Source organism: Oryzias latipes, chromosome 8 (genome assembly GCF_002234675.1).
Source record: "Oryzias latipes chromosome 8, ASM223467v1".
Lineage (NCBI taxonomy): Eukaryota > Metazoa > Chordata > Actinopteri > Beloniformes > Adrianichthyidae > Oryzias > Oryzias latipes.
The window spans coordinates 12,061,787-12,087,071 of NC_019866.2; the positions used below are offsets into that span (position 1 = coordinate 12,061,787).

Here is a 25,285-nt window from a genome sequence, read left to right on the forward strand (position 1 = left end):
ATGCTAATATAACTGACTATTTTCATTCCTCTTTATTGTGTTATGTTGAAACGGGAAGTTTTATCTGGAGGAGGGGGCGAATGTAACACTGTTTACTTCTGCATTGGTGTTCGGATGACAGGTTCATGACGTAAGGTGACAAATGAACTTCAGGGTGTGTGAATGAAAAGGAAAATGAAGGCTGCAGCGGTCCTCTGCACCCAAAAGTGTCTCTGAGCTCCTTATTTTACATATGAAACCGGAATTCGGCTCCACTGGTGATAATCTGATTTTTTTGAGCCCCCAAAAGGTTCAGAATCTCTCTTTTTTTTTTAAACCTATCCGGAAATAAAGCTTCACAAAAGGCTCCACATATTTTATCATCAAGCTGGGCTCCAATAAACGGAAAACTTTTTTTTTTTTTTGCTTAATCTATTACTATTTCTCGTAAATTTACGAGATTTTTTTCTCGAATGTACTAAAAATCTCGTAATTTAACAGTTATGACTTTCTTTCTCGTGAATTTGCGACTTAAGTTGTAATTTAAAAAAAACTTTTTTTTTTCTTTTTTTTTTTGGTAAACTAGCCCCAAAAGTCTGTACATAAGAGTTTTTGACCCATTCATATTTGTTGGTTTCTTCTGCTGTGATGTCATCTTTAGTTGGGGTGGTGGGGTCATTCCCTATGACTAAAATCGTATTCATCATGTATCAAATTTAGCAAAATGTTTCCCGCCAAAAGTGTTTTTGAAATCTCACGGAAGCATCCATTTTGAAATGAGCAGGAAAGTACTTCTACTGCCCCAAGTGGATTGATGAATTACAGGACAGACATATGGACCAAGTTTTATCCAATGGGTTTTTAAAGAAAGTTTGAATTGTGGGGTTAATAAAACATAACAAAAACAACGTAGGAACCTAAAAACAGGAGGGACCCAAATAAAGTTCTGTGCAAGTCAGAACAGTTGTGTTCTTTTCACCTCACTACCGCTCCAGTTGTAAAATGGTCCTGTTTCCTTTGCACGCTGCTGCTAGAGACCATGATGTTTATACAACAGACACACTGAGTCAGGTGTGTGTTGGGAAAAAGACGGTTGAAAAATGAGCAGAGGGCAGCTGACTTCTCTTCAGAGCTCGTTTGACCTCCGACCTCCGGTCGTATCTCACATCAGCTCAGTGGCAGTCGGTCAGATCAAAGAGGCCGTCTGGCACCACCACCTCCAGGTCGACTCTGCTTTTGTCCCTAAGCCTCCGCAGACCGGGTGACGGATCCCGCGACACATAGCTGGAGTGTGAGGGGCGCTCAGTGTCTGGATGGGTCTGGTGTGTAAACACTGAGCGCCTGTGATCCGGTGACACATGAAAGAGGTCTGACTGTGCCGGCCCGCCATCTCTATGCCGACATTCACACACCCACCCACAAACAAGGACGCCGTCCCAAGATTTATGTATTTATGCATTGCTGCTTGCTCTGCAGATGGAGACCGATTGGGCACTGGGAAGTGGTGGGGGCTTGAAGGGAAGCACAGAGGTGTCAAAAGAGATTGAGGGGAGGCAAGCAGAAGAGGGTAAGGGGTGGAGGACATCTGGAGAGCGCCACTGCTGATTCACTTCTGCTTCAAACTGGCCAGGAGCTGCTTTAAATGGATGAATGCACTTGGAATGATTTGCAAGTTAACAAGAGTATTTCTTTCAAACCATCTCCAGAGGTCAGACGGATATGAATCTATCCGCTGTCCAATGCAAATCTCTCTCTCACTTTTCGTGAGACGCATGCAATGTTAGCCACAAAAGGTTAGATGTCAGCAGTTGGTGGCCGGTCTTCTCTGAATCTCCTGACCCTTGACCACATCTTCCTTCAGCAGGCTGGTCGGCAGCATCCAATCCAAGTCCCTCCCATCCTGGCTTCCAGCTCAATTTGTCCCCTTTGTGTCAGAGCCAGCATTAATCTCCTGCTGCCTCTTTGCAGAAGATGCTGGCAGCTGCCTGCCTCCGCTTCTCACCTTTGTTAGGAGGCTTCTTACCTGTGGGAAGCTTCCATTCATCACAGTTCTTAAATCAGACAGGGATACTTTCTCTTTGTTTTTAAAAATATGTCTTTTTTTCCCCAAGACTTTGAAGATCTTTTATGCACCTTTGTTCAGCCTTAAGGCCTGTTCACACCGGGACGAATTTCGCCGGCGATTTTCGCCGACGTTTAACGCCTCGTGACTAAACAAAGGGCACCAATGTGAGTGTGCACACCGAGGCGAAAAAACGCCAAGCGCCAAAGCGTCAAAAAAAAAAAACGCCTCTGGTTCGTTTTTTTTTTTCGACGCGACGCGTAGAAAAAAAAAAACGACCAATGACCAATGAGAATGGCGCTTTTGCTCACGTGTCTGGAGCTTCTGAAGTTACAGTAAAACACAACTTGGGGGCGCTCAAACACAAAACTGCCTTGCTGAGCACACATACCAGCGAAGAAGATAGACGCCAAGTAGCGTCTACACTGCCGCGAAGAAATAATGACGGACATTCTAAAATATCCCCTTACCAAGTACCAGTTGGAGCTACTGATGCTTGAAATATTCATGTTTTCTTTGTATGATTCTGACAAGCGCGTAAATACTTGCTCTTTTCTTCTGAGTGAAAAGCGACTTTAAGAATCGTAAAGTTGCGCAGCGCCACCTTGTGTACAGGAGTATTTCTGTTTTACATTAAGCGCCATCTAATGTCAGGGAATGAAATTGCATGTTCGCTCGGCTCATCGTCAGCGAAAATCGCCTGGGTGTGAACACAAAAAACGTGGCGAAAAACGCTGGCGAATAACGCCTGGCGAATATTCGTCCCGGTGTGTACGGGCCTTTGGTCAAGGCTCCTTGTCTGAAAGCAGAAGACAAGTTTGTTGTTGAAAATCAAGGATTCTTTTGAGATGCTTCTGGTTTAAGCTTTAAGTTCAAACACGACTAGAAAGAAACTCTATTTGGTCAAACAGCAGAGCCTCTTGGAGTTAAGATTCATGTAACTTCTCATGGTGGAAAGATAACTACATTTGCAGATTTTCTTCAAATATCTACATGTGATGGAAAGGTTTTGCTCTGGGTTGAAAAATGATTACCGGTATCTTTTTTAGTTTGGGTAATATTGTTTCATCCTAAAATGACGTAGAAGATCGCGAAAGGCTTTGGAAAAACTTAAATACAAAAGCCTTAAATGGCCTTAGGAGTGGAGATTCTATACCCATTTAAATGGAAACTGGGTTTTTGAGGCATTTTTCTCATGATGGAGGACATATATAAAGAAAATTAAGATTAAAAATAGCATTTCTGAGTATTTTTTAATTCAAATCATCGTGAATCAGGAGCAGACAAAAAAATGTTGTTGGTAAAATCCAATAGATGTGACTCTGGAGCTACAAGCCACAAGCTTCCTGTTCCGCTCCATTCTGATGCATCCATTTGCAGACAAATACATCCATGTACGACTTTGTTTTCCTCGTCTGATTTGGCACCTGGCTCAAAACTTTACGGCTGAATAGCTCCAATATTGGTTCCTGCACCGCTTATGTTAGGTTGGAGGTTTGAAGGGCTGTAAGCTAGCAGGAGAGAGTATAAACAAAGGGATGATGGGAAATGAGGGAAAGGTTTAATCCACGCAGACAGTCCTGCTCACAGCTCAGAGGTAAATTTCAAATGAACTCCTGCCGCTCTGCAGAAACTATGTCCTAGAATATGACACCGTTTTTATATTTAGCCTAAAAAAACGGCATGATCAGAAATAAAACACAACTGGGAACGCTTTTACAATAGATCAAAAGATTCAATTCAACAACTTCTTTAAGAATTTCTCGTCTCTATTTTTTTCTAGTCCCTGGCCTTAATGTCTGTCACAGTTGTGAAAACTTGGCCGAGGCTGCTAACAGTCATATCATATTATGTTTGCTCAAACTCACAGATTGTATTTTCATCTCCGAATCAAAGACAAGCATCGTTTCAGCTCCTAGAACAGTCTTTTACTCTTTTCTTGCCTTGAAAACAGCTCAGCCTTCAAGAGTTTAGAGAGGCAGAGAAAAGGACAGAAATAAAGGGGGGATGTCTGCGAACTTCAATAGGCTCTCTGTGTCCATCTAATATGGAGCGCTCGCATGCTGGGAGTTGGCCTTCTCCATTCAGACAGACCCCAAACTCATAAAGACCTCCTCTATGGCCCCCAACCTGAAATCCACCCACCGAACCCCTCGCTCATATAGGCCCCTTCCATGGGAACTTGCAATCTGCAATGTAATCCCGCTCTGGCCCCTGGAGAAGCCTTTCCAAACAAACCATGTGAGTTCTAATACCCAGGGCTTCACAAGTGGCTCCTGGTTAGGCCGGGGCTCCACCACCAAAAACAACTTGGCCCTCCTCCTTTTTTTTTCATTCTTACTCTCCTTCCATGGATAGATGACAAAGAAAGGGATCTCCTTCTAATTGCTTGGTGGGCTGAAAAGCAGAGAGGGTCGGTGGGCGGCTTCAAATGGAAAAGAGACGGAGGCTCTGGAGGCAGCGGGGGACTGTCAGTCGGGCTTTGCCTGCTCTCGGTGAGCGGGAGCTGGGATAAAGGAGCTGGCAGAGACGCGGCGGCTGCAGAGCTGAGCTGAGTGGATCAGAGCGGAGGCGAGCGACTCCCAGGGCCCGGCTTTACAACTCGGGCCAAATAGGGGACTATGAGAACGCTGATCGGCAACAACAGCCCTGCTGGAGGCCTTCTTCACACATGGGAAAGGACGTCTGGTCCCACAAATGGGACTCAGAAAACTCCGGCTGCAGTGAACGGCGCGTCCAAGGCCAAGAAGAGGACATCTGACGTGAGGAGGCCGAAAACTTGTGTATCGTCGGCCAAGCAAACATTTGGCCCTCAGGAACAGTTGAAGCACTGTTGATCACAGAGCTGGCTGATGATGAAGTGTGTGAATACACAGCTGGGGTGGTCCGTGACCTTTGGATCCACGGCTGTGACATGCAGAGTCGCTAATAACATTCATACTCTCACTCGCAGACAAAACACCTTGACCTCGCTGCAAATCCGAGGCGGTTTTTCGCTCCCCGTCATCAGACAGCAACAGCAGCTCCTTTGAAGCTGGGTGGAGGAGCTGGATTCAGCTGTCCGTCAAAGACTGCAGCCCTGGAGGAGAAGAACAGGAAGAAGTTGGCGGTCATTAAAATAAAGACCATCTTGCACAACAGCAAAGATCAAGTTGAAGTAAAAACGTTTATTTCTTTGGCAATACTTTCAAATAAAGTTTAAGTTTAAAGGTTGAATATTAAAAAAAGGGACTTTCTCTATGTGTCATGACATGAGATCCAAAGGATTTTGACCCCACTAACTGCAGAAAGTTCCCTCAGTCTCCCCTCCCTGACCTCCTTTCATCCCTCCATCCCTCCGCCTTTTTTTTCTTTTTAATACAAATCAGCCACTCAATGCCATGCACATGTTTTAGTGCTATTTGAACCGCGGCAAAGGATTTCAAACGGCGTTCAAAGGGAGCCTGGTTTTTTCCTCCGCTGCTCTTTTTATCCGCCTCGTTTTTGAAAGTACACAACCGCGCTTCCAAGCACACCTGATCAGAAGGTCGAGAGAATCGTGAAATGCAAATCAGGCTTTGTTATCAGCACTGACATTCGTTATAAGGTATGTGTGTGTGTTGGGGGGGGGGCATAAAAAGGTGGCAAATCACCCCCTTCCACCTCTTCAAGCAGAACATCCACTCTCAGACAAGCAGGTCTACCTAAGCTCTGCAATCATTAGAATTTAGATCAAAAGGTTGCTCTCAACAAAGAACAGCTTTGAGTTGAGAGGAGGAAGCCCTTTGCACACACTGATATGTACTTTTACAGTCCAGAATATTGATTGGTCGACCGACCCGAAAGGTGCTTTGTGCTGGAAAAGTGTTGAAGCGAGAGGCGATGCCTGGGTTTTAGCCCGTTCTGATGATGTTGCCGTCTCTTGTGATATTTAGGAAGGATGCAATTACCAAACACTGCAAATAAAAAAGGCTTTCATGTCTCGCCCTCCTGCTGTGACTTGATAAGGATGAGGAAACACACACCACGCACACACCAGCGGACGCTGAAAGTCATCCTCTTTCAAATACACTTAGGAACATCATATGCCCCCCTCCCACACCATTTTTTTTTCAATATGCTTGAGTTCAAAGGAGTCCAAGCGAGGTGGCGACCTATGCTGCTTTTCCAGCTAATAGTCTGTCCCACCATCTGCACTGATCTAGTGAGGAGTGGGTTTTATGAACTTCATAAAGGGATGGCTATTAGAGCGTCAGGCTGCAGATTGGCTGTGTGGCCTTTGAGTTTAACAGCTGGGGTCCTGAGTGCTTTGATGTGTAACACTATTAAATCATTTTTGAGAGGTAGGGGGAGCGGCTGGAACCTCACAAAAGGCCATGGTCCCTGATGTGTTAGGTAACTCTCTTTTCTTCCTTTGGGCATAAAAAAATGCACCCAGAAAACAAGGATTCAAACAGTTTGTTGTCCGTTTTTATTTCAAAAGTCACAGAGGAGAGGTTGGAATTGAGATCAACACAGTGTCATGTACTAAAACCTTTGCTTTTTGTATTTCTGATGTTGTTTGTGAGATCAAAGTTCAGGCTTTTTGTACAAATCTAGAATTAAGGTAACTGAAAACAGGAAACCTTTCTCGAAAGAATAAAAAAGACAAATCAGTTTAGTTCGGAATTATGGAGAAAAATGGACACACTAACTCAAGTGAGAAAAAAGACATCAACCAATCAGTCCTTTCTAAAACGTTTTATTCGTCAGATCAAGCAGTCACCCAAAATAATCAAATTGTGACCAAAGATCTATACATAATCTTGCAAAAAAACTTTAAGCAATCCCAACTAATTCACTTTTAAGACCTTCCTCATAAAATTTTTTTTAAAAAACATCCCACAGAATAAAGTCAAAAACTGAACTCCATCTCCAAAGAAAAGGATGAGAATAAAGAATCCTCAGTCCAGTTATTTTACAGAGAAAGTGTGGGACTCTTCTGCTCTGTAAAAAAACCTCAAATCAATCGTTCTTTTTTTACCAAAACTATAAAAAATCTAAACAAAGCCTCTGTTCTAATGCGTTGGTGTTGTGCCGTCCTCACCAATTTAAAGTGAAATGAAATCAAACGCTGCTCCTAGACTGACCTTAGCTTCGTTTGAGAACCATGTTTATCCTCCTCAAGTAAAAAATAAAAAATAAAAAATCAGAGGAAATGAATAATTTCAACTTACATCAACTTAAACTTGAGTCACGGTATCAGGACTTTAAATCTTCTTTGAAAGACTTCGCCACTCATCTAAGTGGCGTCATCAGTCTGGTCTGGACTGATGGCGCCATTCAGATGAGTGAAAGAAAATTTTAAGTCACCTGGATAAATAACAATCTTCACCAACAGTTTACATCACAGAAAAAGTCTACAAAGGTAATAAATGGTCATTCCTTCAAAAGAATCAGTTCATTACTGTTGCAATTATTTTATTCCAGTACAAATTCCACTCCGGTTTGTAAGATTTGGTATTAAAATTCATCCAAAATATATTTTTTGTCCCTTGACAGCTAGGTTCCTACAATCCTGAATAAAATCAGGTGAGTAAAGAGATCAGTTCATTTAGAATAACGCGTGTTTACATATTATAATTAGCTGGACTTTCAGATCTGTGTGAACATTTTGATGACTTTGAATAAAAATATTGTATTTAAAAATGTTTTTGAATTTCTATTATATGCGATAACAGGACTAGGGAATAACCTGTATTAATTTCCAAGAAAAATATTGTGTTACGTTTTATAATTTTCTGGGAGTTGGGGAATAAAATGAATCACAAACAATCTTTATTGAAAAAAAGGTTTTCAGTCAAAATTTTCAAAAAGCTTTTTGCTCTGAAATTTTTGTTTTAAAACCTAAATTAGTTATGACACATTTGTAGTACGCCTCGGAAAAAATCCTTGACATTCTTTACCTTTTCAGTCAATTTTCGCCCCCTCCTTTGTCTTTACCTATTTTTTTTATTTAAATATTTTAATTTTGTCTCTACGTGTTTGATATTTTTGTTATAATGCACAAGAAAAGTTTGATCTCAAATTCAGGGATTTTTGCAGTAAAAAAATGACAAAATTACTTGATTATGAAGTTTCTTGGACAAGTTCAAGTTCATTTAATAAAAACCATTGTGTAGTAAAAAAAAACATCTGTAAAAATAAAATAAAAAAGAAGCTGGGGTTGTACTAAAAAGATATATATAAATGATAAACAACCAGTAAACTTGCTGCTCTATGATGCTTCATGGTCTTATCCCCCCCCCCCTATTAATACCCTCTTACCCCCCCCCCCCCCCCTCTAACACCCCTCTCTCTTCTTCCCTTCTTTCCTTTTCTGTCCGGTCCAACACCAAAGATTTTCATATATGATCGAAATTAATAAAGTTTGGCCTCAATTACAAAAGGGGTTTATTCAGACATACCTTTGGTTTGTCTGAAGATTAATAACCCCTGTTGTTAAAGTAAAATATGTCCAACACAAGAGGCCCTCGGCTCTCATCTGCCTGCCCAGCTGTTGGACAGGACAAGTTAAAAAAAAAAAAAGAAAAAAAAAAAGTTAGATATAAAACATTTGAACAAAAAGATAAATGTTGGAACAAATAAGTATAATGGAATAGATCAAAAAGGTCCCAGAGCATTAAAGGGTAGATGCATCAATTCAGGTTTAGAGTGCAGCCTGACTAATAAAACTTTATAAATAAAATGAAATAAAAAAATAAAATAACATTTTAAAATTGCATTTGATAGACTAGAAAGGCGGACAACTTGGAGTTTGTCCACCAGAGGGCTCCCCACACATCACAGAGACGTTTCCAGTAATATGTTGACAACCAGAACTTTGGCGTTTGGATGAGTTCTTCAAAATACCGAGCAAATTTTCAGTTAAAATACGTTATTTTATCATTATTTTAAGAATAACAAGTAAAACCGAAAAGTAATGTGGTGAAACAGGCAGAATTTCACAGTGATTTGAAGTAACCACTCCTGTCCGCTAGATGGCAGCCTTTTCAAGCGAATACAAGACTTCACATAGACTCAACTTAGATCTCCGCCAGCAAAATCGTTCACTTTGTTTGAAGCTATAGCAGTATGTTTTTAATTTTTTAAGAAAAACTGAATTTAAAAATGTGAGCTTTTTAATAACCTTTACAAAGCGACATTTGCATCCGTTTTCCGGCAGACAGCTGTGCAGGGAAACCCGCGTCTTATTATTATCGCTTCACTGCAAAGCCGTGACGCAACTGACACTCCGCTGCTGCAACCCATTAAAATATGAAGCAGCCGTGCGCCGCGGATCGCCTTCTTCCTGGGGTGTCGGTGCCGTTTGTCTGGTGAGGAGCGGGGGTGTGGCGGCGCCGAGCACCCCCCCCACCTTCACCGCTTTCAACCAAAACAATACACGCCCAGATCTCGTGGATTTTGTGGCGGAAGAGCTCAGATCACGCACCTCCAGTCCCGCACCTTAAAAATCTCATCGCCTCGCGCAGATCGGTCGGAAGGATACAGACAGACAGAGGATGCGATAACCACGGTAAGGTTACAGACGCACCCCTTTCCGTTTGATTTTCAGCGCCCTCGTGAGCTTTAACCACCATCAGACTGAGACAAAGCTGTCACAACATCAGACTCACTCCAGCAGGCTGGGATGTGCCTGTGGTCTGGATGCATGGAGGGGCAATTCACAGCTGCCCTCAGGAAAAGGTTTGTTCTGTCAGGGCAGGTGTCTCATGCATGCATCATCCATCTGTCTGTCTGCACAACTTGTGCATTCATCTCCCCTCCTCTGGGTCTCCCAGAGAGCAGAAGGCCAACATCCTCATGAGGAGCAGATCGCTTTACACTTTCACTGGAGGCCTGCTGACTGCTCCTGGCATCATCTGGAGTCCCCGTGTGAACTTCCTCCCACGAGGAAATGCAAATAACGCTGTCAGACACACAACTGGTGATGGCTTCCAGACAGGAGCCACTAAACAAACATGTCCTGTGAATCATCTGAACTCTTCTTCATCTTTAGGCTCCTTAGCATCATGATCAACAAAGTGTGTCACTGCAGGCTGAGTTCCAACTGGAGACTGAATGCCTCTGAATTCTCAAGGTAAGACACCCTCCTCTTCCTCCTCCTCCACCCCCTCCTGCTCCTCTGACCTTGTGTGTTGGTGTTTACGAGAGGCAAAGCGAATTGATCCACGGCCTTCAGCGTCTGGCTGTTCCTGTCTTTATCGGCGTCCCTTTGGACTCGAGACATTTGCATAAGTGCTACAGCCCTATTTGTGGGAGGCTGTGCTGACAGTACAGTTACACGGTGACCTAAATGCAGGTCGGCTTCTGTCTTCTGCTTGTTGTCATGCTGCAGGCGGTGAACTTTAGGGTTAAACTGCAGTTCACATGTTTGGAGCCGAGAAAGGCGGCTTGAGGGGGTTTGGCAGGCTGGTTCACAGTCAGCACCAACAACTCCTCATGCTGCTGCCGCTGGTGTCATTAGTGCAAAAATGCCCTAAATGTAGGTTTGTGTTTTGCCTCTTTTATTGACCCGTGTGACATTTGTAGTTAGTGCCGGGTGATGTGCTTTTATTTAAAGGGGCAGAAGCTCCTTTAAATGTCATCAGGCACAATCATCTGCTGTTTCGGTAATGAGCAAAAAATATTCAGAAAGGTTGAATATTTACCTAGTTTAGTGTTTTTAATTAAAAACAAATGTTGTTCAGCTTTTAGTTTGCAGCTAACATAAACAACAGATTGTCCTGCACAATAAATTGAAAATTGTCGACATTTCGACATTAGCTGGCATATTGCAAAAAACAACGTAAACAGAAAAATAATGTCTACCTTCAGGACCCACTGGGGTTTTTGACATGTTGTTGTGGCATTTGTGTGATGATGGGGGACAGATATTAACCGGCTCAGTGGCCTTGTGGTAGAGTGACTGCCCTGAGATTGGAAGGTCGTGAGTTCAAACCCAGGCTGAGTCACACAATGTCTCCCTGCTTGACACTCAGCATTCAAGCAGAACATCCACTCTCAGACAAGCAGGTCTACCTAAGCTCTGCAATCATTAGAATTTAGATCAAAAGGTTGCTCTCAACAAAGAACAGCTTTGAGTTGAGAGGAGGAAGCCCTTTGCACACACTGATATGTACTTTTACAGTCCAGAATATTGATTGGTCGACCGACCCGAAAGGTGCTTTGTGCTGGAAAAGTGTTGAAGCGAGAGGCGATGCCTGGGTTTTAGCCCGTTCTGATGATGTTGCCGTCTCTTGTGATATTTAGGAAGGATGCAATTACCAAACACTGCAAATAAAAAAGGCTTTCATGTCTCGCCCTCCTGCTGTGACTTGATAAGGATGAGGAAACACACACCACGCACACACCAGCGGACGCTGAAAGTCATCCTCTTTCAAATACACTTAGGAACATCATATGCCCCCCTCCCACACCATTTTTTTTTCAATATGCTTGAGTTCAAAGGAGTCCAAGCGAGGTGGCGACCTATGCTGCTTTTCCAGCTAATAGTCTGTCCCACCATCTGCACTGATCTAGTGAGGAGTGGGTTTTATGAACTTCATAAAGGGATGGCTATTAGAGCGTCAGGCTGCAGATTGGCTGTGTGGCCTTTGAGTTTAACAGCTGGGGTCCTGAGTGCTTTGATGTGTAACACTATTAAATCATTTTTGAGAGGTAGGGGGAGCGGCTGGAACCTCACAAAAGGCCATGGTCCCTGATGTGTTAGGTAACTCTCTTTTCTTCCTTTGGGCATAAAAAAATGCACCCAGAAAACAAGGATTCAAACAGTTTGTTGTCCGTTTTTATTTCAAAAGTCACAGAGGAGAGGTTGGAATTGAGATCAACACAGTGTCATGTACTAAAACCTTTGCTTTTTGTATTTCTGATGTTGTTTGTGAGATCAAAGTTCAGGCTTTTTGTACAAATCTAGAATTAAGGTAACTGAAAACAGGAAACCTTTCTCGAAAGAATAAAAAAGACAAATCAGTTTAGTTCGGAATTATGGAGAAAAATGGACACACTAACTCAAGTGAGAAAAAAGACATCAACCAATCAGTCCTTTCTAAAACGTTTTATTCGTCAGATCAAGCAGTCACCCAAAATAATCAAATTGTGACCAAAGATCTATACATAATCTTGCAAAAAAACTTTAAGCAATCCCAACTAATTCACTTTTAAGACCTTCCTCATAAAATTTTTTTTAAAAAACATCCCACAGAATAAAGTCAAAAACTGAACTCCATCTCCAAAGAAAAGGATGAGAATAAAGAATCCTCAGTCCAGTTATTTTACAGAGAAAGTGTGGGACTCTTCTGCTCTGTAAAAAAACCTCAAATCAATCGTTCTTTTTTTACCAAAACTATAAAAAATCTAAACAAAGCCTCTGTTCTAATGCGTTGGTGTTGTGCCGTCCTCACCAATTTAAAGTGAAATGAAATCAAACGCTGCTCCTAGACTGACCTTAGCTTCGTTTGAGAACCATGTTTATCCTCCTCAAGTAAAAAATAAAAAATAAAAAATCAGAGGAAATGAATAATTTCAACTTACATCAACTTAAACTTGAGTCACGGTATCAGGACTTTAAATCTTCTTTGAAAGACTTCGCCACTCATCTAAGTGGCGTCATCAGTCTGGTCTGGACTGATGGCGCCATTCAGATGAGTGAAAGAAAATTTTAAGTCACCTGGATAAATAACAATCTTCACCAACAGTTTACATCACAGAAAAAGTCTACAAAGGTAATAAATGGTCATTCCTTCAAAAGAATCAGTTCATTACTGTTGCAATTATTTTATTCCAGTACAAATTCCACTCCGGTTTGTAAGATTTGGTATTAAAATTCATCCAAAATATATTTTTTGTCCCTTGACAGCTAGGTTCCTACAATCCTGAATAAAATCAGGTGAGTAAAGAGATCAGTTCATTTAGAATAACGCGTGTTTACATATTATAATTAGCTGGACTTTCAGATCTGTGTGAACATTTTGATGACTTTGAATAAAAATATTGTATTTAAAAATGTTTTTGAATTTCTATTATATGCGATAACAGGACTAGGGAATAACCTGTATTAATTTCCAAGAAAAATATTGTGTTACGTTTTATAATTTTCTGGGAGTTGGGGAATAAAATGAATCACAAACAATCTTTATTGAAAAAAAGGTTTTCAGTCAAAATTTTCAAAAAGCTTTTTGCTCTGAAATTTTTGTTTTAAAACCTAAATTAGTTATGACACATTTGTAGTACGCCTCGGAAAAAATCCTTGACATTCTTTACCTTTTCAGTCAATTTTCGCCCCCTCCTTTGTCTTTACCTATTTTTTTTATTTAAATATTTTAATTTTGTCTCTACGTGTTTGATATTTTTGTTATAATGCACAAGAAAAGTTTGATCTCAAATTCAGGGATTTTTGCAGTAAAAAAATGACAAAATTACTTGATTATGAAGTTTCTTGGACAAGTTCAAGTTCATTTAATAAAAACCATTGTGTAGTAAAAAAAAACATCTGTAAAAATAAAATAAAAAAGAAGCTGGGGTTGTACTAAAAAGATATATATAAATGATAAACAACCAGTAAACTTGCTGCTCTATGATGCTTCATGGTCTTATCCCCCCCCCCTATTAATACCCTCTTACCCCCCCCCCCCCCCCCCCCCCCTCTAACACCCCTCTCTCTTCTTCCCTTCTTTCCTTTTCTGTCCGGTCCAACACCAAAGATTTTCATATATGATCGAAATTAATAAAGTTTGGCCTCAATTACAAAAGGGGTTTATTCAGACATACCTTTGGTTTGTCTGAAGATTAATAACCCCTGTTGTTAAAGTAAAATATGTCCAACACAAGAGGCCCTCGGCTCTCATCTGCCTGCCCAGCTGTTGGACAGGACAAGTTAAAAAAAAAAAAGAAAAAAAAAAAGTTAGATATAAAACATTTGAACAAAAAGATAAATGTTGGAACAAATAAGTATAATGGAATAGATCAAAAAGGTCCCAGAGCATTAAAGGGTAGATGCATCAATTCAGGTTTAGAGTGCAGCCTGACTAATAAAACTTTATAAATAAAATGAAATAAAAAAATAAAATAACATTTTAAAATTGCATTTGATAGACTAGAAAGGCGGACAACTTGGAGTTTGTCCACCAGAGGGCTCCCCACACATCACAGAGACGTTTCCAGTAATATGTTGACAACCAGAACTTTGGCGTTTGGATGAGTTCTTCAAAATACCGAGCAAATTTTCAGTTAAAATACGTTATTTTATCATTATTTTAAGAATAACAAGTAAAACCGAAAAGTAATGTGGTGAAACAGGCAGAATTTCACAGTGATTTGAAGTAACCACTCCTGTCCGCTAGATGGCAGCCTTTTCAAGCGAATACAAGACTTCACATAGACTCAACTTAGATCTCCGCCAGCAAAATCGTTCACTTTGTTTGAAGCTATAGCAGTATGTTTTTAATTTTTTAAGAAAAACTGAATTTAAAAATGTGAGCTTTTTAATAACCTTTACAAAGCGACATTTGCATCCGTTTTCCGGCAGACAGCTGTGCAGGGAAACCCGCGTCTTATTATTATCGCTTCACTGCAAAGCCGTGACGCAACTGACACTCCGCTGCTGCAACCCATTAAAATATGAAGCAGCCGTGCGCCGCGGATCGCCTTCTTCCTGGGGTGTCGGTGCCGTTTGTCTGGTGAGGAGCGGGGGTGTGGCGGCGCCGAGCACCCCCCCCACCTTCACCGCTTTCAACCAAAACAATACACGCCCAGATCTCGTGGATTTTGTGGCGGAAGAGCTCAGATCACGCACCTCCAGTCCCGCACCTTAAAAATCTCATCGCCTCGCGCAGATCGGTCGGAAGGATACAGACAGACAGAGGATGCGATAACCACGGTAAGGTTACAGACGCACCCCTTTCCGTTTGATTTTCAGCGCCCTCGTGAGCTTTAACCACCATCAGACTGAGACAAAGCTGTCACAACATCAGACTCACTCCAGCAGGCTGGGATGTGCCTGTGGTCTGGATGCATGGAGGGGCAATTCACAGCTGCCCTCAGGAAAAGGTTTGTTCTGTCAGGGCAGGTGTCTCATGCATGCATCATCCATCTGTCTGTCTGCACAACTTGTGCATTCATCTCCCCTCCTCTGGGTCTCCCAGAGAGCAGAAGGCCAACATCCTCATGAGGAGCAGATCGCTTTACACTTTCACTGGAGGCCTGCTGACTGCTCCTGGCATCATCTGGAGTCCCCGTGTGAACTTCCTCCCACGAGGAAATGCAAATAACGCTGTCAGACACACAACTGGTGATGGCTTCCAGACAGGAGCCACTAAACAAACATGTCCTGTGAATCATCTGAACTCTTCTTCATCTTTAGGCTCCTTAGCATCATGATCAACAAAGTGTGTCACTGCAGGCTGAGTTCCAACTGGAGACTGAATGCCTCTGAATTCTCAAGGTAAGACACCCTCCTCTTCCTCCTCCTCCACCCCCTCCTGCTCCTCTGACCTTGTGTGTTGGTGTTTACGAGAGGCAAAGCGAATTGATCCACGGCCTTCAGCGTCTGGCTGTTCCTGTCTTTATCGGCGTCCCTTTGGACTCGAGACATTTGCATAAGTGCTACAGCCCTATTTGTGGGAGGCTGTGCTGACAGTACAGTTACACGGTGACCTAAATGCAGGTCGGCTTCTGTCTTCTGCTTGTTGTCATGCTGCAGGCGGTGAACTTTAGGGTTAAACTGCAGTTCACATGTTTGGAGCCGAGAAAGGCGGCTTGAGGGGGTTTGGCAGGCTGGTTCACAGTCGGCACCAACAACTCCTCATGCTGCTGCCGCTGGTGTCATTAGTGCAAAAATGCCCTAAATGTAGGTTTGTGTTTTGCCTCTTTTATTGACCCGTGTGACATTTGTAGTTAGTGCCGGGTGACATGCTTTTATTTAAAGGGGCAGAAGCTCCTTTAAATGTCATCAGGCACAATCATCTGCTGTTTCGGTAATGAGCAAAAAATATTCAGAAAGGTTGAATATTTACCTAGTTTAGTGTTTTTAATTAAAAACAAATGTTGTTCAGCTTTTAGTTTGCAGCTAACATAAACAACAGATTGTCCTGCACAATAAATTGAAAATTGTCGACATTTCGACATTAGCTGGCATATTGCAAAAAACAACGTAAACAGAAAAATAATGTCTACCTTCAGGACCCACTGGGGTTTTTGACATGTTGTTGTGGCATTTGTGTGATGATGGGGGACAGATATTAACCGGCTCAGTGGCCTTGTGGTAGAGTGACTGCCCTGAGATTGGAAGGTCGTGAGTTCAAACCCAGGCTGAGTCACACAATGTCTCCCTGCTTGACACTCAGCATTATGGGGGCTGAATTGGGGATTTCACACACCTAGATGTGTGACAACTTACAGGACTTCAACTTTAATTTAGAGAAAATAAAACCTACAACAGCAAGCTCCAAGCTCCGCTCCATAGAAGACTAGATCTTTTCCTCGTCTGAGCTAGTATCTGGCTCTAAACTGTAAGGCTGGATAGCTCCAATATTGCTTTCCATTTTTGCTGCACTAATATTAGGTTGGGCTTTTGAGGGGCTGTCAGCCAGAGGGGGAGAGAGTAAACAAAGGGATGATGATGATGGGAAGTCAGGGCAGGTTACTCCACCCACAAGTCAGAGGGGAATTTCTCACGAACTCCTGCCGCTCGGCAGAAAATGTCCTGTTGTTGCTGTCTCTGCTAGTTGGGAATTATACTTAATTACATTTTTTTATAATGTTTTTTTTTTTAAATCTACTGTATAAAATCTTCCAATATAAAGAACATGCATTACTAGTTGGTGAAAATCCAATCAGAGGATAAGAATTTAGATGTGTTGGAAGTTTCTTGTAATTCTAGAGTTTTACAAGAACATTAATCTTCATTTCACTAATATTTTCATACTCAGGAATCTTTTAAATATTTTTTATTCCGTCACAGTGTCTGCCTTTGATCTGGTTGCCCTTTCATCAACCTCATCATATTTGATAGATGACATTACAAATGTAAAAAGAAGGATGTGTTTACCATGGAGTGACTGTAGCTTGTGGGAAAAAAAATGGGATTGAAAGATTCAGGACACTGAGCTCTGGGAGCAAAAGTCGTAAAACCTGCATACAAACTTTGCATGCGCTTAGAGTCTGTCTGCTGTGGTGTTAAAGCACACACAGACTGCATGACTTCTCCTTTTGTGTGGAGAAACCGCCACCTAAGTCTGTTTCAATGTGCGACAGTCCAAACAGACAAAAGGTCTGCAAAAGTCATAGATGCCACTAACTCCATCTCTGCACCTGCATTTATCAGCACATGCTCACTTTTTACTAATATATTATGAGTTGAGCACAATGAGAGTGTGAAAAATTCGGAAACTGGTGCTATTTTCCATTGTTTTTGTAAATGCCAAGGGCAAAACAATGGAATAAACTGGTGTTGATGGCAATGAAGAGGAAGTTGAAAAAAGAAAGGCTGCAGTGAAAGAAGGAAGCATTTGTTGACCAAAAGGCAAAACTAGACTTATATGAGCACATATAAGGTGGTGCACTTTAATCCATTATGACCCTTAAAATTAGTGGTGAATGTTGGACAATTAGCAGCCTCATTATGTTATTAATTATTGTAGATTACTCATAGTAGTCTCTCTCTCAGGTGTTGTTTTTTCACTGGACTGTGCCGACTTCAGATTTCTCATGGGCACCACTTTGAGGGTTGTGTCATTACAAATGGAAGTGACACAACACATACAAGCAAACACACAAACTGATCAATTAATTGTTTCGGTGAAGATTACAAGCTCAGTGAGTAGAGATCATTACTAAAGATTTTAAAAGTTTTTTCCCCCAAACCAGCATAAACCACCAACACTTCCCCCAAGAAAACTAGTTATTTGTTTGAATTTTGGCTCAAAATGTCCCTGATATCAAAGTTTAATTCCCACGCTGTTTTAGGATTGACAGAACTAAAGCCAGGTGCATTTCCTTCATGTGCAGCACCATTATAAATCTACTCAGGTGTGATTTTTCTGTTGTTTTCTTCTCTGGCTCACTGCAATAGCCTTCTCCACAGCCAGAAACGAAACCACTGCAAGAAATCCAGACTGTTATTTCATGGAAGCGATATGGTTATCAGGCACTGTATTGAGTGGCACGCCATTTTCCAAAACAAGAGGATCTTTTTTTACTTTTTTAGCTGCTTAGGTTCTTTGAGTTTTCTGAAAACTAAAGTCTCCCAGTTGCTGTAGGGGACAGAGTGGACAAAGGAGGAAAACGGGAAAAATAAAAAGGGGGATCTGGATACCGTTTTTTGTTTTAATAAAAATGGTTTAGTTAAAAAACAATGTCCCGTCAACCCTTTTTAAAAAAAAAAAAAACGTTTCTGCTGTGAAACCATCCTGTATGCATGAAAGTCTGCACATCAGAAAATTGACCCAAAAAAAAGGAATTTTCTTTTTTTATTTATCTTTTTACAAATATAGAACAAGCTCCTTAAAATATCTCAACAGGTAATCAGAACTATACTGATCTATTAAAAAGATACAGGATGGAGATATGTAATGGTTGATCAAACCAATATTTAAACATGAACTGAACTCAAACTGTTTAACAAAAGAATCCAGACAAGAATAAACACAAGATTTAAAGTCTTTTAGTGGAGAATAAAGGTGTTACACCAACAATAATTAACATAAATTTAAGGCACCAAATTAGAATCAAAAACAAGTCATCACATTTGAAACTGGCTGGCTACTGTCTACTTTTTTCTACCTTCTTTTCTGGCTTCAGCACAACTCCAGGATACAGAACGCAGCTGAACAAAAGGATAAATAAATGTATTTATTATAAATAAATGTGTGCATCTTAAAAAAAAAAATTGAAAATATAGACCCATAAATTCACTGAACTGTGGAAAAGAAAGCAAAGTGTGATGTTGATGATGAGTTGGTGGTTGCCACCATTTTGGCATGGATGTGGCAGCATGCTGCACCATATATCGGCTTCCCGTTGGGCAACTATGCTCTGCAGATGTGAGTATAAAGGGAATCTTAAAACCCTGAGGACTTGCAGGAACATTTAATAGGGATCCATGCATGTTAAATTTTAATGCATCATTTGGGAACTTCCTGTTCTTATTTTCTTCTTATGATTTAGACAGAGCTAAAGAGAAGGGACCTGTTCCTCCGTGCTGCAGATCAAACATGAGTGTGTATAAACCAAATATTTTTTAACCGTTAATCTGTTTCTTTAAATAATCTCCCTTTTTCCCCCGCCAAGTTCTCAGTGTCTCTCTTGCTGTAATTGGTCGGATTATAACTAAAACCAAACCCTGCAGCTATTTGTGGAAGATCAGTGGCTTTTACACGGATTATGAATCGCCTAATAATATATTTGGAAGCATTTGCGTTTTGATCTGCAAACTGTCAAATTGGGCTAAGCTGCACTGATGTGTAAATGCAAATCAGTTATTCAAGCCTGCGCCTCTCCAGCAAATAAGCCGTTTCCTCCGTGCACAAAGATTGCAGTTGATATCTGAAGTTGTTAGGACAAAATCAGCGCAAGCTGACAAACACAATTGAATTTGTGAAACGATGAACAGCCGAGAACTTGTTACCGATCACAAATGGGTCATATCTGCCTTCTAGCCGCCTCAGTGAGGTTTTTCTTCCATCTGCCATGAATGCGTTGTCATTCTTTAACCTGTTTTTGTTAAAAACACCATTCACTACACTTCACTTCACTCACTGTAATGGAGAGAAGGAGATGCTTAGCTCAAACAAAAGCAGAGGGGGAAAAAAGCACTAGTTAGAAATGGGATGAAAGCTTCTTTGTTGGCATGGCAACCTCCTGATCATCCGCACGGTTTAGGTCTGATGCTGGGCGGGTAAGGAGGAAAAGGGGTCCACCTGCTCCTCTATGATCGGCGGGAGCAGATCCTGGATGGAGCTGAGCTCACGTCGTGTGTTTTTGCTTGATTCAATAAGGATGACGATGCATTAGTGTGGAGCGTGGGGCAGACAGTTGTCAAAATGAAGGAGGTTTAGAATCCACTGTATATTTTTTTTTTCTGTTTTTGTGTCTCGTAGCGCCTGCTTTACGTGGCTTCTCTGGTGTCAGGAGACAAACACCTCCACAGCCACTCTGAGCTATTTTAAGCTGCTCGCTGTCAGAGTCAGGCTAGAGAATCCTCCTCTGCGCTCTAAAGAGACAGTCACCCTGAGATGACAAACCAACATCCCATCGTCTTTTTTCCCTCCCCTTCCTAAAGCATTGTTGTCTAAATTCTGCTGTTGTTTTTTCTTTGTTATCCTCAATTGTTATCACCTGGACACTTCCTTTTTTCTGCTTCCCCTTTTGTCTTTTTCAAGCCTGTGTGGTCTCAGTGAGAAAACACACAAATCAGATGAGCTGCAACAGTTTGCTACAGAAGAACGGAGCAACATCCCTCAAGGGACCCAGTTAGCTGTTTTCAGTTGTAAGGCAGAAACAGAACAATGTAGGAATGCAGTTATGGCAGCTTTGTTTTTTTACTATCTATTAGCTAAACTGAGATTTTGTCCCCATTGAGCTACAGTTCATATGGACTGATGTCCTTTTTCAACGTAAACTTTAAGGGTTTTTGCATAATTTCAAAAATGGGACGAAACATAAAACAGGTAATCTATACAACGTCATGTAAGTACTTGATTCTTGTTTATGTAGCAGCTTTTACGGGAAAAAAGGGAAATAACAACAAAAGTAACGCAACTATATCAAAATTAGAGATGAAGTAAATCCAAAGAAGATTCAATTTAATGCTCTGAAGTTCAAAAATGAAAAGTTGGTAAGGATGAAGAAATTGGAGGAATTTGTGCCAGTTTTGCTGTTGTGAGACTCTTTGCAGGACTCTTTGCTCTTAACTTTGAGCTCCGGGGCAAAGACCAGCGTCGGGTTTTGCTTTATTTAGCTGTAGACGTTTTTTTGTTACACAACAAAATTGATCAGATAAGATGGAATAAAAGAAAAAAAAAACAGCTGAATGTCATCTGCACAGAAATCATGTCAAGCATGGTTGAGTGTGAAAGTGTGGTGATGTTGACTTGAGGGATCACTGCAGACATGGTCATGGACGGTTTGGCGGTTGGCTCAGCGTCTGGCGTCTAGAGCTGGATCAGGTTGGTAAACACACAACATCCAGTTCATGTAACTCTATGAGGCATAAAAAAATAAAACTAAGGGAGACTAGGAGTCACAGGGACAGATGGCTGTCCTAAGGCTTGGTTCAAGGCAGCCGTACCCTTTCAGCTCAAAACAATGCTCCCCAAAAGAGAGAAAATAAAAGCAAACAAGGCAGTCGATGACAGTTCTTAGTTTCTCATAAATATAGCTGTGTGTTTGTTTTTATCCTCTGTCAGCAGAACACAAGTATGCAGATCAAGCAATTGGGACCCTCAGTAGGGCTGGGACCTACCCCAAGCCCTTACAGAAGCAGGGCATGAACGTGTATGTGTGGTGTGTTTAGCTGCACTGTGCTGTTATGTAACTGTTCTCCGCTCAGGGACAAACCTAATATACTTCATTCCTTCAGATTCTTCTTCTTTTGCTGGTTTGTGCACAGATCATCCAGGCACCTCTGGGTGTCATGCATGCGCGAGCTCCTTACGGGTGTTGTTTTTGCACCTGCACATGTAGGTGAGGAAGCCACTGCATGTGTGCGTGTGAGCGTCAGCTCCCGCAGCCTCACTTTCCATCTTTTGCATCATTTGTCCTCGTCTGATCCGCCCGTCTCTCTGGATGCGGCGCTGTCGTCTTCCTGCGCCGTCACCTCCTTCCATCCTTCTTTGACTTTTTCTCCGTTTCTCTCAAGAAAAGCAAACTTTGAGATCTTATATTTTCCATAGGAGAAACAGAAAATGTTGCGTAAGAGCCAGTAGAATCTCTTTTTCAACGAAAGGTTTTATCAGTTTTAACAAGCTGATCAAACCTTGTGAGACTGACTAGATGTTATAATTAAACACATGTGAATTTGTATTACAAAAACGATCATTTATTCATTTTTCATGAAAAAAAGATAACATTTTGACTCGATTACCATTTTCTGTTACATTTACACCCAAATGCATGTACATACTGTGGTGGAAATAAAAAGCACAGCTGACAGATAGAATTTGAAGTTTTAAGTCTCTGGCACGACTTTAAACATATTTTTCTTTTATCGGGGTAAAAGTTTGAAATTCCAAACATAAGATTTGTTTATTTGTGGAAAATATTTGAAAGAAGAAACTCAAGGAATATGTTTCCAGGATTCATTCCCTTTAAAACCTGATAAAGGGGCAGAAATAAAATGAAAAAAATTTAACGGATAAATAAACAGAACAGAACAGATGATTATCCCTGAGAGAGGATCCATACCTGGATTAGTTAAACTACATCTCCCAAGAATATTTGCTCACATATTTTTGAGCCAGAGAGAATTCCGAGTAAGGATCCTGATGTTGGAAAATTGCATAAAATCCATCAGAGATGCAAATCTTGTGCATCCTCATTTGTTCTGAGATCTACTGAAAAACTCCCCATGCAGTGTTGCTGACATGACCTGTGGAGTGACTTCTTTCAGTCTTTGCATGTGAGTAAGAGTGTTGCTCTTTAAGTCGGTGAAAGCTTTCATCAAGCTTTGCATTGATGAACAAAAAGACCCTGGCCTTGCAGCTCGGTGTTCAGTTCAATCATCATCAAATGTAAAATCTGCCATCCAGTCCTCATCTGAGAGCTCAATGATGCCTTTGGCTTTCCTTTCTCAAACCTCAGTGTGGCACTTTGGCCAAGCAGAACCATCTGACAGCTGTGTGGTCACTTCATTTAGTCTCTTGGTGATGCAAACACTGAAGTAAACTATTTCAGTCTTCAATAACATGATAATAACACAGTGCAAAATCACTCATTTCTGATGTTTGTCACCTTATCTCACAAACGTTTCAGAAGTCTGGCATTTTTCCTCATCAGATTTGGACCCACTAAGGTCCAGTGTGTCCATGCATATCATTTTCCACAAGGTTGTCATTCCACAACAAACACTAGTAACTGGGCTGGGTCACAGATGTCAGAAGGAGAAAAAGCCTAAATGTAGCACTACACATTGCAGCTGAACTTCCTCAATGTTCTCAATCCTTCTTGCAAGGCAGGACTCACAGGCAGATTTTTTTTTTTCCAGAGCATAACGTTGCAGCAGAGGTCCTCTTTGGGAAATGCCCTCTCTGAGAATGGCTTGGTGTTTTTTGGGATTTACTGGGAAATCAGAAATCTGAGAGCTGCTGCATCCCTGATTGTATGAAGTTTGTTTAAAAAACAGCCTTGCTGCTTTCGTAGATTAACTCGCAAAACATCTAATGTCAAAACTTTTTAGCATGGGTTACATTTTTGGATTTCTGAGAATATTGGGTCTACATTTTGTTGAAAAACCCTGCATTCTGTGTATATATATATATATATATATATATATTTTTTTTTTTCTTCAAATATTTACTTTTGATTGTCACAAATGGATTCAATAATTTGCTGTATTGATTTTTGTATAGAGTCATTATTTTCTAGAACAAAAACAGTAAAAAAATTGAAAAAATCTTCTAAGTTTTAGTATAAAGCGTTTTTTTTAATTGACCTTTGGAGGGAACTACAAGGTCATTTGTGACCTGGGGGCCATAATTTGCTTAGATTTTTATCTAGATGTTTCATCAGAGGTCAGTGTGTCCTGAGACATGACATGGTTTTAGATTTTAGTTTTATTTTGAAACCATGTACCTTAATCCTTGATAGATTCTAACAGTAAACAACCATTTAAAAGAAAGGTCAGATGGCTTGCATGTATCTTTTCCCTCTTTTGCTTAATTGAAAAAAATGTACATTTCAGTGCATTTCTGGGACCGGATATTGATTAGATTGTAAAACCCCTTCAGTCATGTCTCGTTCCTTACGTCTTCGTCGTCTCCTCCTCCTCCTCGCCCAGCAGTCTGTTCACCCTTTTATGCGGCTCTTTTACCTTGCTGCTTTTAACCCCGCTCCCTGTCTTCCTCTAAGGGCCCTGGCTTTAGCTGATTAGAGTGGCCCTGCTTGCTTTGATTAATTGGATGAGCCTCGTCTGAGTGCCAGTCTCCTCTCCTCAGCTCCCCTGTCCTCCTCCTCCCTCCTCTCTACAGGCAGCAAAGCAAACATGGGGCTTTCAGTGACATGATGACATCTGAAACAAGAGGGTGTGTGAGCAAACACTGCTCGCTTCGGACTGAAAGTGACTTTTTTTTGGCCTTTTAAGATTAGCTCCTATAAAACAAGTTTAAGTGATGCAAAACAAGTTTAAGCTTTTAAGCAGAAGCCAAGTAAAACAAATAAAGTGAAGGGTTCACTGTAAATTGCAATCTCTCCCAAAGGGGTGCTAGCTCTGGTTGGATTTACTCATCGGACAATGTAATTTGCATCGAGTGTGCGGTGGAGCATCTCATTCCTCTTCTGACTGCTCCACGCTAGAATCTGACTTCGGATAATAGTTGGCAGTGAAATTCTGTATCCTGTCAACCTTCCTTCTGTTAATTCATCCTTCAGGCATCTGTCATTCCACTCAGCTGCTCTCTTGTCTTTCACCTCCATCTTTGCTGTTCTCCTCATCTGCTTTCAGTTGTGTGTTTTTGGTGACGTCCACAGCCTGTCTGGGAAAGGGCATTTGGTGCAGACTAACCTTTTTTTTCCTCCCCACTATCTTTTCATTGCTCCTTTTGGTCCCCAAGTCGTGACAGACGAGCCACTTTAAAAGGCCGCACACAAAAGCCGCCGTGACAAAACCGAGCGATCACAGGGAAAGTCAAATGTTCTGCTTTTTCCGTCCAGGCTAAACGCAATCTTTGGAGATGCAGTGCTAACCAGAGAGCCCCCAAGCAAAGTGCTGCATCTTTTTTAGAATAGCAGGCAATCGCATGAGCCAACCGCTTGGTTGTTTTCATGCGGCCCTCCTTCCATTACAGGCAATTTTTATCAACAAACCAGGACGCTGAAAGCCAGAGAGGCTGAGTGCAGCGCTGTGCAAACAGCAGGCTCGTGAGCGCGTGGTCTCTGTTTGATAACTGCAGATAATGGGCTCTTTATGATGTGGAACAATAAAGGATAACAGAGTGGAAACCTCATTCCTGTAATTTTCAGCAGATTTTTTTGTCATTGGATAGAGAGCTGTGTGTTGTTATGCTCCCATTTCAA

The 25,285-nt window shown here is 41.3% G+C and overlaps 1 protein-coding gene and 1 long non-coding RNA gene across 6 annotated transcripts in view; both read left to right on the forward strand.

The window, feature by feature from the left end:
* The first annotated feature begins 3,561 nt into the window (after positions 1-3,561).
* Positions 3,562-8,191, forward strand: LOC110015475. Its single transcript, XR_002290681.2, has 2 exons — positions 3,562-4,901; positions 4,995-8,191. It is a non-coding gene; the product is annotated as an uncharacterized LOC110015475 (long non-coding RNA).
* Positions 8,192-8,573: 382 nt separating this feature from the next.
* The window catches only part of LOC101159674 (testis-expressed protein 2), a 29,373-nt gene continuing 12,661 nt past the window's right edge, over positions 8,574-25,285 (forward strand). The window contains exons 1-3 of one of the 5 annotated variants that reach the window (XM_023957571.1): positions 8,574-9,575; positions 10,059-10,139; positions 15,420-15,500. The gene's annotated coding sequence lies outside the window, so the exon portion shown is untranslated. Of the gene's footprint in view, positions 9,576-10,058; positions 10,140-13,925; positions 15,501-25,285 lie in introns of those variants that run through there. The other 4 variants (XM_020705328.2, XM_023957572.1, XM_020705329.2 and 1 more) reach the window with 4 other exon arrangements.